Source organism: Triticum dicoccoides, chromosome 6B (assembly GCF_002162155.2).
Source record: "Triticum dicoccoides isolate Atlit2015 ecotype Zavitan chromosome 6B, WEW_v2.0, whole genome shotgun sequence".
NCBI lineage: Eukaryota > Viridiplantae > Streptophyta > Magnoliopsida > Poales > Poaceae > Triticum > Triticum dicoccoides.
In genome coordinates, this window is record NC_041391.1 from 477,040,874 (window position 1) to 477,054,110 (window position 13,237).

Sequence of the window (13,237 nt, forward strand, 5' to 3'; positions counted from 1 at the left end):
CTCAATGTTCATCCAGAGGCAGCATCGATCAACTTCAGTTAGCAGTAGTAGTGAAGGAATAACTCAATCGGGTTCAGTTAACAGCCATCGATCGATCGGTCGGGTTCAATAACGCGTAGCCTGCAGTGCAATCGCTCGGGTTTTGTTAGAGCCCAACGCCTCACTCGGGTTCAGTTAGAGCCAACGCCTCGCACACACGCGCGTACATGTACGAGAGAAACGCGCATCGCTCGGCCCCTTACCACCCACCATAACTGGGAACTCGCCGAAATTTTCCTCGCCCTCGCTTCTACCACGGTTTTTTCCGTCATGGACGGCCCAAAGAATGTCATGCAGCTGCGTCTCCGGCCCGCCCAGGATGAAAAGCCCATTTTCTGTCATGATTTTTTGTCATAGAAGTAGGAACCCACCACATCTATGATGATACCAGTTTTTGTCACAATTATCGTCATAGAAGTGTCATAAGTATGACAGGAAAAAATTTCGTTCGGCCCAAAATGTCACGGATGTGTCTTTTTTTTGTAGTGTATGTATGTCATGATTCCCTTAGTGGTGTTATGTGACCGTCAACTACATGAAACTTCACCATATTTGGACCTAAGGGAATGCATTGTGGAGTAGTTATTAGATGATGGGTTGCTAAGTGACAGAAGCTTAAACCCTAGTTTATGCGCTATTCCGTAAGGAACTGATTTGGATCCATATGTTTAATGCTATGGTTAGATTGTTATCTTAATTCTTCTTTCGTAGTTGCGGACGCTTGCGAGGGGGTTAATCAAAAGTGTGAGGCTTGTTCAAGTAAGAACAATACCCAAGCATCGGTCCACCCACATATCAAATTATCAAAGTAGCGAACGCGAATCAAGCCAACATGATGAAAGGAACTAGATGAAATTCCTGTGTGCCATCTGATACATCTCCAACATATCTATAATTTTCCATGCTATTATATTATCCATCTTGGATGTTTTATATGCCTTTATATGCTATTTTATATTATTTTTGGGACTAACCTATTATCCTAGAGTCCAGTGCCAGTTTCTGTTTTTTCCTTGTTTTTGAGTTTTACAGAAAAGGAATACCAAACGGAGTGCAAACGAGCTGAAAACTTATGGTGAATTTTTATGGACCAGAAGAAGCCCACGAAGCAAAAGAGTTGGGCCAGAAGATTCCCAAGTCATCCACAAGGGTGGAGGGCTCCCCCCTAGGGCGCGCCCCCTGTCTTGTCGTTGACTCGTGGACCACCCTGACGTGAAACCGACACAAAAAATTCCTATAAATCCAGAAATCCCTAGAAAGAAACCTAGATTGGGAGTTCTACCGCCCCAAGCCTTTGTAGCCACCAAAAACCAACCGGGACCCTGTTTCGGCACCCTACCGGAGGGGGAAACCATCACCGACGGCCATCTTCATCATCCCGGTGGTCTCCATGACGAGGAAGGAGTAGTTCACCCTCGGGGCGGAGGCTATGTACCAGTAGCTATGTGTTTGATCTCTCTCTCTCTCTCTCTCTTGTGTTCTTGATTTGGCACAATCTTGATGTACCGCAAGCCTTGTTATTATAGTTGGATCATATGGTGTTTCTCCCCCTCTACCTTGTTGTGATGAATTGAGTCTTGCTCTTTGAGGTTTCGTTATGTTGGATTGAGTATTGGATTCAAGAACACTTGATGTATGTCTTGCGATGGGATATCTATGGTGACAATGGGATATTCTATTGATTCACTTTATGTATGTTTTGGCACTCCACTCAAGGATTCCCGATGTGACATTGGGGTAATCTATGCATAGGGGTTGATGCACGTTTTCATCCTACATTCTCTGATAGAAACTTTGGAGTGATTCTTCATTGCATGTTGAGCGATTGTTATATGATCCAATTATGTTATTATTGTTCAGAGAACTTGCACCAGTGAAAGTATGAACCCTACGCCTTGTTTCTTAGCATTGCAATATTGTTTTTCTCAATGTTATCACTAGTTACCTTGTTGTTTTTATATTTTCAGATTACAAAAACATATATCTACCATCCATACTACACTTGTATCACCATCTCTTCGCCGAACTAGTGCACCTATACAATTTACCATTGTATTGGGTGTGTTGGGGACACAAGAGACTCTTTGTTATTTGGTTGCAGGGTTGTTTGAGAGAGACCATCTTCATCCTACGCGTCCCACGAATTGGTAAACCTTAGGTCATCCACTTGAGGGAAATCTTCTACTATCCTACAAAACTCTGCGCTTGGAGGCCCAACACGAGTCTACAATAAGAAGGTTGCATTGTAGACATCACCCTCAAGAACTCTTTGCTTATTATAAGAGACTGTTCCAGCATGTCCTTTGCTACAAAAAGGATTGGGCTAACTTGGTGCACTATATTTACCGTTACCGTTACTTGTCCGTTACAAATTATCTTGTTATCAAACTACTTGTTACCGACAATTTCAGTGCTTGTAGAAATTACCTTGTTGAAAACCGCTTGTCGTTTTCTTCTGCTCCTCGCTGGGTTTGACATGGTTACTTATCGAAAGAGCTACGATTGATCTCCTATACTTGTGGGTCATCACCCAGGTGCAGCAGGAGCTCAAGGATGCCGTCACAAAATGTGAGGACCTTGATAAAAAAAGTAAGGATCATGCCTCCGAGCTGACCTCGTTGAGGTCGGCAATCAAAGAGGAGCGGGTGAAGGCGTGAGGCCATGAAGAAGAACTTTGCCAAGTCAAGTTGATTGCGGATGGTAAGTCATACTTACTACAAAGTGTATTTGGTGGTAACAGGTTCGCTTTGCTCACGCGAGGATGGCGTTCCCCAGGCGCCTTTGTGGATCTCCCGAGGAGTGAAGCAGATGCGGTGAGGTACTTCTCATCCACGGAGGGCAATACCGAGCGTAGGCTGTTTTGGGCGCAACTTCAGGCACCCGAGGACCCTTCCCTCCTCAACAACCAGCTAAAGTAGCTAATGGAGTTGCATCAGATGGTGGAGCCGGTCATGAAGGACCTCTGCGCCAAGTTGTGGCTCTCAGAGGCACTGCCGAGCAGCTATTTTGGCATAGTGCAAAGACCATGTGACGCCAAACCTCATCTCGATGTCTAGAAGCGCTCAACATGCATCGAGGGAGCTCAGATGGCCTCTGGCAAGACTATGGTGCATTGGCCGAAGATCAAGCTAGCAGAAATGGCCACCGGACCCACGCCTCCTGGGAAGGAGCATAGGCGTCCCGAGCAGTATTTTCCCATCGTGATGGATGGTGCTCGGGCAATAGAGGCCCAGTGCTCTAAGGATGCAATTTATGAGGGAATATATTGCGCTTATCCGGGCAAGTTTAAACTTCTGGCGCTTTATGATGCAGCCAGTTGGCATAATGTACTATGTTGTGTTTAATTATTTTGACTCATGTGTGGTCGTTTTAGACTTAAAGTTACCAGTCGTTGGCTTCGATCCCCTTGTAGATACTACAAAGGGTGTTTATTCCTTAACACTTCAACCCTTAGTCGACGTCTCAGTGCCCGGAGGCGGTAGTGTGTAAGAGAAATGAGGCAATCAGATTATGCGACTTTAATGCTTTCAGTTAGCCATAGGAGCTTGACTGCTTGGGCTAGTGACCAGCCCCCAGTGTTTCATGATATTCGGTTGTTCCGGGGTTAACACCATCATCACTTGGCTTTGTATGACAGCAACCCTTCGTATAACACGGAATAACCTCCAGCGATTTTTAGTTTGACACTTGTCATCGGGTCGCTCACCAGTTCTTGGTTATTATGATAGTCAGTTTTCGGCTTTCTCCACTGAGGTACTTAATGAGACGATCTAGAAGTACAATCACAATGGTTCTCCCTTTTTGTGGATTGTTAGAAGAAAATTGTGCTCAAATGTTAGAAGAAGAAGTTTATAAAATGTTTGGCATAAAAACTTTGAATGATGAGCATGATTGCAATGTTGTTAGTATGAATTCTTTGAATATCCATAGTACTAATGATGATTGCACTAGTCATGATAAAAATGTTTCTTATAAGCATGTCAATTTTTGTGGAGTGCATACATTTTGCAGCTACATACCAAAAAGGGAAGATAGATTTTGCAAGAGGCATAAATATTTAGAAACTAAATGGTTGCAAGAGAGGCTAGATGTTTATGCTAAAAAATTTATTTTTTCTCGCCATCCTTGTAAACTTTGCAATGAACGTGGTAATTTAAATCTCCAATTCAAATTGTTTCATGATCGAATCATGTCCAAAAATTGTGATGACTTGATTTCCCTTGCGCATCATAATGAACTTAGTTTGCTTCTAACATATGAAGAAATGAAACGTATAACTAAGGGTATTCTAGAATATAACCTTAAGAGATTTATTCAGTTTGATCTAGCGAAAATTTATGTATTGTGTGGTAAATTGCATTGAGAGTCTTTATATGGCCAATTACTTAAAGACAAGAAAACAAATAGAAGATGAAGAGAATACTAATGAAGGGGAAGAGGTTTCCAATATCCTCCATTATTTCTTATGATGAATCAGGTAACGAGGAGGAGCATTCCTTTCAACCAATCTCATCAATAAGGAGCTCCAAAAAGGTGATTAAACCCACACATGATGTGGAGAAGAAAAAGAAAAGATGGAGAACCAAAGGTAAAAAGGTATCCCTCCAAAATAATATTGATCCTATTATTGTTATGCCTATTACTCATTGTGATGATTATGAGTGGGAAAGTAATGATACTTGTTATAATCTTGGGAATCTTTTTGGCACCAACTTAGAAAATTGTGATGATAATAATTGCTATACTATTGGTGTTATTCATACTATTAATGATGAGAGTGATTATGCTTATGATATGCAAAACCACAAGCTTGGGGATGCTATGTTTGATGAGAATGACATGTTTGAGAATTTATTTGCCGCAATTAATGTTTGTCCTAAGCTTGGGGATGCTATGTTTAATGAAGGTGATATTTTTAGTCCCCCAAGTTTTGATGAGAAAATTTATTATGATGATAGCATGCCTCCTATTTATGATGATTCTATTGGTAAAAGTGGGTTTTGAAGAGTGTCAACTCTAGGTAATAATCCCACTATTTTGGAGGGTGTCGAATCTTATAATATTTATGAAAGTGTATTTGAAGAGGTCATGACTTTATTTAGTGATGAATCCACTATTTCGGAGGTTCCAATTGATTATGAGAACAAAATTGCTATCTATGATGATATTGTGATGACATGTATGCTATAAAGAATAATGATAACAATGAAACTTGCCATAGTGATTTTAATTTTCAATTGGATTATGCCTCACATGATAGTTATTTTGTTGAATATGCTCCCACTACTATTCATGAGAATAAGAATAGTAAAATTTCTATGCATGTAGATCACGGAAAGAATGCTTTATGTGATAGTTATATTATTGAATTCATTCATGATGCTACTGAAAATTATTATGAGGGAGGAATATATGGTTGTAAGAATTGCAATAGTATCAAGTTTCCTCTCTATGTGTTGAAAACCTTGAAGTTTTGCTTATTTTACCTTCCTATACTAGTTGATTCTTGCTCCCATAAATTGTTTGCTCACAAAATCCCTATCACTACAAAAAAAGACACATCAGTGACATTTTGGGCCGACAATTTTTTTTCATAGGATGCTTATGAAACTTCTATGACGATAATTGTGACAAAACCCGGTATCATCATAGATGTGGTGGGCTCCTACTTCTATGACAAAAAATTATGATAGAAAATGGGCTTTTCATCCTGGGTCGGCCTGAGACGCAGCTGCATGACATTCTTTGGGCTGTCCATGACGGAAAAAACCGTGGTAGAAGCAAGGACGAGGAAAATATCAGGGAGTTCCTAGTTACGGTGGGTGGTCGAGGGCCGAGCGATGCGCGTTTCTCTCATACACGTACGCGCTTGGGTGCGAGGCGCTGGGCTCCAACTGAACCCGAGCGAGGCGTTCGCCTACTAAACCCGAGCGATTTAATTACAGGCTACACGTTACTGAACCCGAGCGACCGATCGACCCCTGGCTGTTAACTGAATCCGATCGAGCGATTCCTTCGCTACTACTGCTAACTGAAGCCGATCGAACCTGTTGCCTCTTGATGAACAATGAGCGTTGTTGGGGGGTTGGATGAATAGTTCCCGATGGGGGTTGGATGAACAGGACACCGTGGTAGTAGAGGCTGTTGCCGCTAGATGAACAGGACTCCGATTGATTGAGCCAGTTGGGGGTGGATGAACATGACCCCGTGGAGGGCTGGATGAACAGGACGGCCCCGTGGAGGGCTGGTTGAATAGTAGCCTGTGGAGGGTTGGATGAATAGTAGCCCATGGAGGGGTGGTTGAACAGGACCCCATGGCGAGGGATGGTTGAACAGTAGCCGGGGGAGGAGCGGTGGAGGCTGGATGAACAGGAGCCCGTGGATGAACAGTCGTAGGTGGAGGCTGGAGGAGGTCGACGGTGGATGAATAGTAGCCCATGGAGGCTCGAGGAGGTCAATGGTGGAGATGAACAGTAGCCAGTGGAGGCTAGAGGAGGTTGATGGTGGAGATGAACAGTGGCCCGTGGAGTCCCGTTTTGCGGTACGCCACACCCCTCCCGATGAACATGACCCCGTTTCAACCTTAGGCGGTCGAAGAGAAGTCCGTTTCCTTTGTTTTGCGGTATGCCACACCCCTCCCGATCAACAGGACCCCATTTTGACCGTACGCGGTCGAACACAAGTCCGTTTCCTCCATTTTGCGGTACGCCAGACCCTTCCCGATGAACAGGACCCCATTTCAACCGTACGCGGTCGAAGAGAAGGCCCGTTTCCTCCGTTCTGCGGTACGCCAGACCTCGTTTCGGCTGTTCCGTCCAAGCCGGTTGGCTCCCGACGAACACGATGTATTCTGTTGCCTCCCAATGAACACGATGCATTCCGTTGCCTCCCCATGAACACGACGACGTAGTATTTCCATTCTGACCCACCGGTTGGCTTCCGATGAACAAGACGCCATTGCTGCTGTCTGTGGCCTCTCCATGTATACAAGCCCTGGTTGTACATATGTGCGAGTACGTGTTCGAGACCCCGCCCATATGTACATACGTGGCCGTATTTTTTGGCATCTGGCTGTCCGTATGTGTACACGGTTTTGACTGGACTGCCTGAACTACTACCGCTCCTTACTCGGCCACGGTTTATCATGGCAGACAGACCGATCGACCAGTATGTACACAAACAATAATATGTACACTTCGCCCGGGTGGGTCCCAGCTGTTAGGGAGGATAATGACGCACTTCCTTGTGTGCGAAGATATAGCTGGTGGGTCCGAGCTGTCAGAGGGAAGAATCATTTTTTTGCCCGTAATAAGGACGCACTTCCTTGCATGCAAAGATGTAGCTGGTCGGTCCCAGCTGTTAGGGGGAGAAAACATTATTTTTAGTGTAAACATGATGCAGTTGCATGCATGCGTCCATGGGCATGGTGCGTCCCCAGTGTCAGCCTCCCCATGTACAGTCATCTTCTGATGACTCTCGTTTGTTAACCACGTTTACCACAACCTGCACCAAGTCGGTGGATGGCGGCGAGGCCCCACACTGGAACACCACGAAGATGGGGAAGACGCGGCAGTGGAGTCGCAGACAGAGAGGAGTGGGAAACTTGACTGGTTCGGGTACGGGGTGGGCCTACACTCTACAGGAAATAACAGGAGGTGTGAGGAGTGGAGGGATGGTCTGGCCGTCGGCGGGGTAGCGTTTCATTGTGAGGCGCGCAAAATAGCGCCGCTGGATGCCGGAGGCTAGAGCAGGCGGTTGTGGCAGCGCTAGGGGAAGAAGATGAGAGATTGAAGAAGAATGCCGGACGTTGGATGTAAATCCAATGCCTTGCTTAGGCTTCGACCTTTGTATTTTTTTTTGTGAAAGTGCTTAGGCTTCGACCTACTGGTCCACATGTCATCCAGTCCATTTGGTGGGCTGGGTGAAACAATGATGTAGCATCTATGCAGCCCATTTATATATTATGGTAGAATTTAAATCCCATTTGCATTTTTCTCGAAATCCGCAGACTTGCTGGGCTGGCTAAAAATGTCACGTTGGGCTGGACGGAGAAATGTTATAAAAACATAAACACATGATTGCACGTCTATTACTGCATTGGTCAGTAAATTCTTTGCAAGCTTATGTACGCAATCACTAGGAGTTAGCTTGCCAAGTTATATACAAACAATTATTATTATTATTTTGTAAGAACTTTTGATTTACAAAATAAAATATCATTTTAATTTGATGAGTTAATAGGACGTGGGGTATTATTATTTTTTAGGCTAGACGTGGGACAGTTGAGTTGGCTCTTGGGAAAAGTACTGGGAGAAAACTTAGATTACATCGAAAAAGAAAGTGGGAGAAAATTCAGATATAGGATTAATGAAAACAAAAAATAAAGGAAGTGGGAAGGACTATAAAATGGTTGGACAACCGACAGGTTTAACGGAACCTTATGTTGTTTCTATTATATATATATATATACACACACTATTATAGAAGGGAAAACATAGGTTCAATTTTGCATTCTTATAGAAAAGTAGAACTGAGTTGTGCGTCATCTTGAAAAAACAAACATAACTTGGGCTGCTGATATTATAGATAAGATAGGCTGGGAGGCCCAGAGGCCACTTGATACCTGCTGGATCCAAAAAACGTGGAAACATTTCGTGGGCTACCCATGTTAAATAACAAAACCTAGGCCATGGACTGGGTGGGCCCGGGACTATCAGCCTCTCGACGAACAGTCGTCTCACGATTCCGGAAAACTAGCTGTATCCGATCTTGATTGGCCTTTCACCCCTAGCCAGTTATTCAGAACCTCTTCCTTCGAGCTCCTATGGAAGACCTTGGCCGCACGCGCCTTAGGCGATTTCTATTTTCTTTAGTTTAGAATTAGTCTTTAATTTAGGCTGCACCGTTTCAGGGTAAAATAAACCCTTTACTTTAATTATCCGAGTAGCATGGGGCACGTGGAATCCCGTGTGAATCAGCAAGGACCAACTTGCAAGGATAAATACTCCTGGGTGACCGATAGCGAAGTAGTACCGTGAGGGAAAGGTGAAAAGAACCCCTCCCACGAACAATAAAGAAAAGAAGAAAAGGCTTCTTTCTCATTTGCCTCTTTCCCTCTCTCCTGCTCCCTTTGTTTTGTTGACCATCTTGGGAACGACAAACGGCAGCGCTGCAACGAGAGAACCAAGGCGGAGGATGACATCGAGACCTCGAACCGAACGAACCGGAGCGACGGAAGACGCATGCAGAGGGGAGTACAAGGGTTGAGTTGTTCGTGTGTAGGGTGGGACGATGGAGCTGCCGTCGCCGGACAATGTGTCAGAGTAGAGGGATGACCTGGCAAACAACATAGGCTATGATGTGTCACCGAGGCGTGCGCGAAAGCGCTACAGCCGTTGTATAGGAAGAGGACAAAACATTGGACAAAATAAAGAAATACAAATGGATAGGTGGTTGGTCCCATATATCTATGTACGAGACCTGCTAGGTCCACCTGAGAAGGGGAATATGTTGGGAGGAAGGAGATTCAAAGCACGGCAACTGAGTGAACTAGTTACATACATAAGCAAATAGCCACTAAAAAGGTAAATAGGTTAATGGGTTTTTAGAAGAAATATTTCGGACAAAACGGATAATTACGACACATAGGCTAATGCATGAAACACTCAAATGATAAAGGTGCTTAAATAGATAAAGTACAAAATCTAGACCTTCTTAGCATGCTTGATCATGACGTTGTGGCTGTCCGTGTACTCGTTGGTTACGGGAAGCAGACACGCCCTCATGTCCAAGATCCGCCTGTACATGTCGTAGCATGCATATGCATCCTTGGCCGCATAGGTTATGTAGGCTAGATTCAAAGGTACCTCCCACGTGTTCAGGTCCTTGGTATCATTGTCTTCTTTCATGTTGGCATAGCATGGGTCGATGATGGTCTCGGTGAGGTCAACCACGGAGTCCTTCTCCTACCCATTGCCGATGATCTTGTATTGCTTATGGATGTGGACAAGCTTGTTGCACCAGATGGCTGAATCATTGTGTTCTTCCTTCTCTCCACCGTAGCAAAGGTGCAATCGGCGCTGCGGATGAAACGGGAGAATGCTCCAGAACCTCTGATGGCCCTACAACAGTGGTAGACGAGAAACTTGTCCCGCACGCATAATTGGGCGACGGTGATCCGCTGGTCCCTGTTAGGAGATAAATGGATGGGCACAGGGTCTAGTCTTGCTTGTGCTTTCTCGTCCTATAGGTACTGCTTGAACTTGGTGAGGCAGAGCTTCACCGAGTCCGGATCGTTGGTGTACATCACATTCAACTTGGTGCAGCCATGGGACTGAACGGTGAACTCAAAGGTGAACTCCTTGCTGAAGTCCATATCCAGCAGGCTCACCCCTCGGATCGCCATTGGAGTCTCTACAAGTGAACGAGTGGGTAGGTGGCGACAGTAGTTAGTTTTTCAGCTCTTGGGGAACTGGATTCAACAGTAAACTGAGTGTGTACAGGCGGCAATAGTTACTACCCCTCCCTCGCCTGCTGCACGCCGGGCAAAACATGCACCCTCGGCGCATTCAAACGCCCCAATTAAGAAACCTATTCCGGCCACACATTGGTTCACGAGTGGGTGTGTATTGGTACTGTAATAACAAGTGTTAGTGGTCACTTTACTTAAATTTAATTAGCTTTAATAGAAATTTATTCTTAAAACAAGCAATGCATTGGCTCGTTCTATCAGTGTCACGGGATCAACATGCACAACAATTAGATTATTATTCTCAGGACGAACACGATCAACACATTTGTCGCACTTTCACATAGATAATACTACCAAGTTTGAACTGTTTGTTATGGTTGTTGTCCTCTGCATCATCATGCCGTGTTTCCCAGCTTGCAAGATTTAGAACCAACAAATAAGATTCAAATACTAAGTACAACAAAGATGCCTACACATCTCATTGATTCCCATCTTGCAAGATTCATAACCAACAAATAAGATTCAAATAATAAGTACAACAAAGATGCCTACACATCTCATTGATTCCCAACTTGCAAGATTCAGAACCAACCCATTAGAGCCTTTTGATAAAGTGAATATCGGGATTAAATCCATCTTGGCTAGCCGGGTCATACAACCCAAGAACTTGGCGAATGCTCTTGACCATCACAACATCTGTAGTTGAGTATTCCTGTTTGCACATCATAGATAATAAAGAGCATGATTACTATAATAGTGGCACTAGTAGAAGTCAACCTGCAGCTCCACTCGATGATTCAATTCATGCCACTTTTTTCTGCAGTTCACCTGAAATGAAGCAAAGATTGAGCAACATTAAGGTTGAGCTGGTAGGTTCTTCTTTAGTAGTTGCACAAAAATTGAGCAACATTAAGGTTGGCTATCCTGCTCATGTAAGGTGAAACTATAATTTGCTTATCCTTTTGTGTAGTTCCACTAAAATAAAGTGCCATTGTGGTGACAGTGACGGCTCATCTTGCAAAGGCTAATAAAATGTTGCACAAGATTACCAGCAGAATTTGACGGAGATTTTGGAAACTCCAATCACCATTTTGTGCAGTTCCACCAAAATTGAGAGATGTTGCCCACGTGACATTTTAGTTTAACTGCACAAGCCATTCATTCCAAAGAAATGTTTTGTGCAGTTCACCAAAAGGTCAAAATAGCAACAAGGTGAAATGGATCTCCCTATCTGCACAAAAAGATAGAAAGTAAACGGTTGCTAGTCAATAAGAAGATACAAAACATACATGAAATGAAAAGAAGCATCTTAATTATGTTCCTGGCAATCACGCAAGGATAGTAGAAATTTTAAAATGTCAGCAATGCTTCATGTTGCCAGAAGCATTACGATCAACAATGACATTCATCAAATATGGGATTACTTTAATGGTGGCATTGCCCGTTTACCAGATACAGTAAATCAACAACAGCTAAAGAGTTGGTTTAAGGGCATGGGACTGTGGGGACACCAGGACACTCAGTAGCGCAAACTAGCAACTTACTTATCATACTGGGGAAAACAATAGGAGTACCATTTGTAACACAGTTTTATTGCATCATATCACTGGAGGCACTAGACTAACAATAACACTGGTTAGACATGTCCTTAAGGTAACAGTGTGATCGCTTCATTTTACATGCGCCCTTACATTAACAACAGCAAAACGTTGGTATAAGGACATGCGACAATGGACGCATTAGCACAATGTACCTACAAGGAGGCATAAAGTGGTGATGTCGAGTTTGTTCATGCTCTGTGAGGGCAGCAAATCTAATCCTGGAGACCTTTTACTATGTGAGGGCAGCAAATCTAATCTTGGAGACTTTTTACTATGTGAGGGCAGCAAATCTAATCCTGGACATACTCTGTTCACTTGTCCACCAACCACCACTTTCTATACTTTTTTCAACCAATAATAGATCTGTTCCTTATCCAGTTTGTACTGTGTTTTCCCATTATTTCCCTTTTCAACCAAGAGACCGGTTGGGTATCCGGTTACTACTACTTTCCCCCTGTTATTTCCTATTTTAATCAAGTCCTAGATTCATGCTATGACTTTCCCCCCTTTCTTCGTTGTTTGAACCAAGTCCTAGATTCGAATGCATGAAGTAGCTTTACCTCTAATAATACTAAAAATTTAGGTGGATTTGGAAGAGCTGATAAAAGTAGAAAAAGATGCATATGCAGACACGTGGGGAGCTAGGGCAGTAGAGAAAGGCCGCTTTCGAAAAATTATACCTGAGGGTCGGCAAGAAGTCAGCGGCGGCAGGTCAGATCTATGCACAATACGGCAGGGAGGAAGAAGGGTCGGAAGACCTCCCGAGTCGGCGCCGTGTCAGCGAGAACAACACGGGCAGAGGATCGGGCCCCTCCAGCATTTGTGGGTTTCCTCCCTCACCGACGATGACCCGTGAACGATGCACCTAGTCCTCTATAGACACCGACCGAAGGGATCCGACTAGATCTGTGACCGGCGGTGAGCAGGGAGAAAATGTCGCTACTGCTGTCTTGTTTAGATCTGGAGAGGATGAGAGAATGAAGAGAGCAACCCTAATAAAGCAAGCGCTCAGGCCCCTGCCTACATATATAGTGGAGTGATTATCTTTTTTCTCTCCATAACAAGTGTTTCAATTTGTGTACGTGGCATTAAAGAAAAGAAACTCTCTATTTAATGTGACTAACTG

General features: G+C 43.9%; 1 long non-coding RNA gene across 1 annotated transcript; it reads left to right on the forward strand.

Moving 5' to 3' along the window:
- Positions 1-8,973: 8,973 nt before the first annotated feature.
- Positions 8,974-13,026, forward strand: LOC119320847. The gene is made up of 3 exons (XR_005155072.1): positions 8,974-9,084; positions 10,170-10,171; positions 13,016-13,026. It is a non-coding gene; the product is annotated as an uncharacterized LOC119320847 (long non-coding RNA).
- Positions 13,027-13,237: the final 211 nt, after the last annotated feature.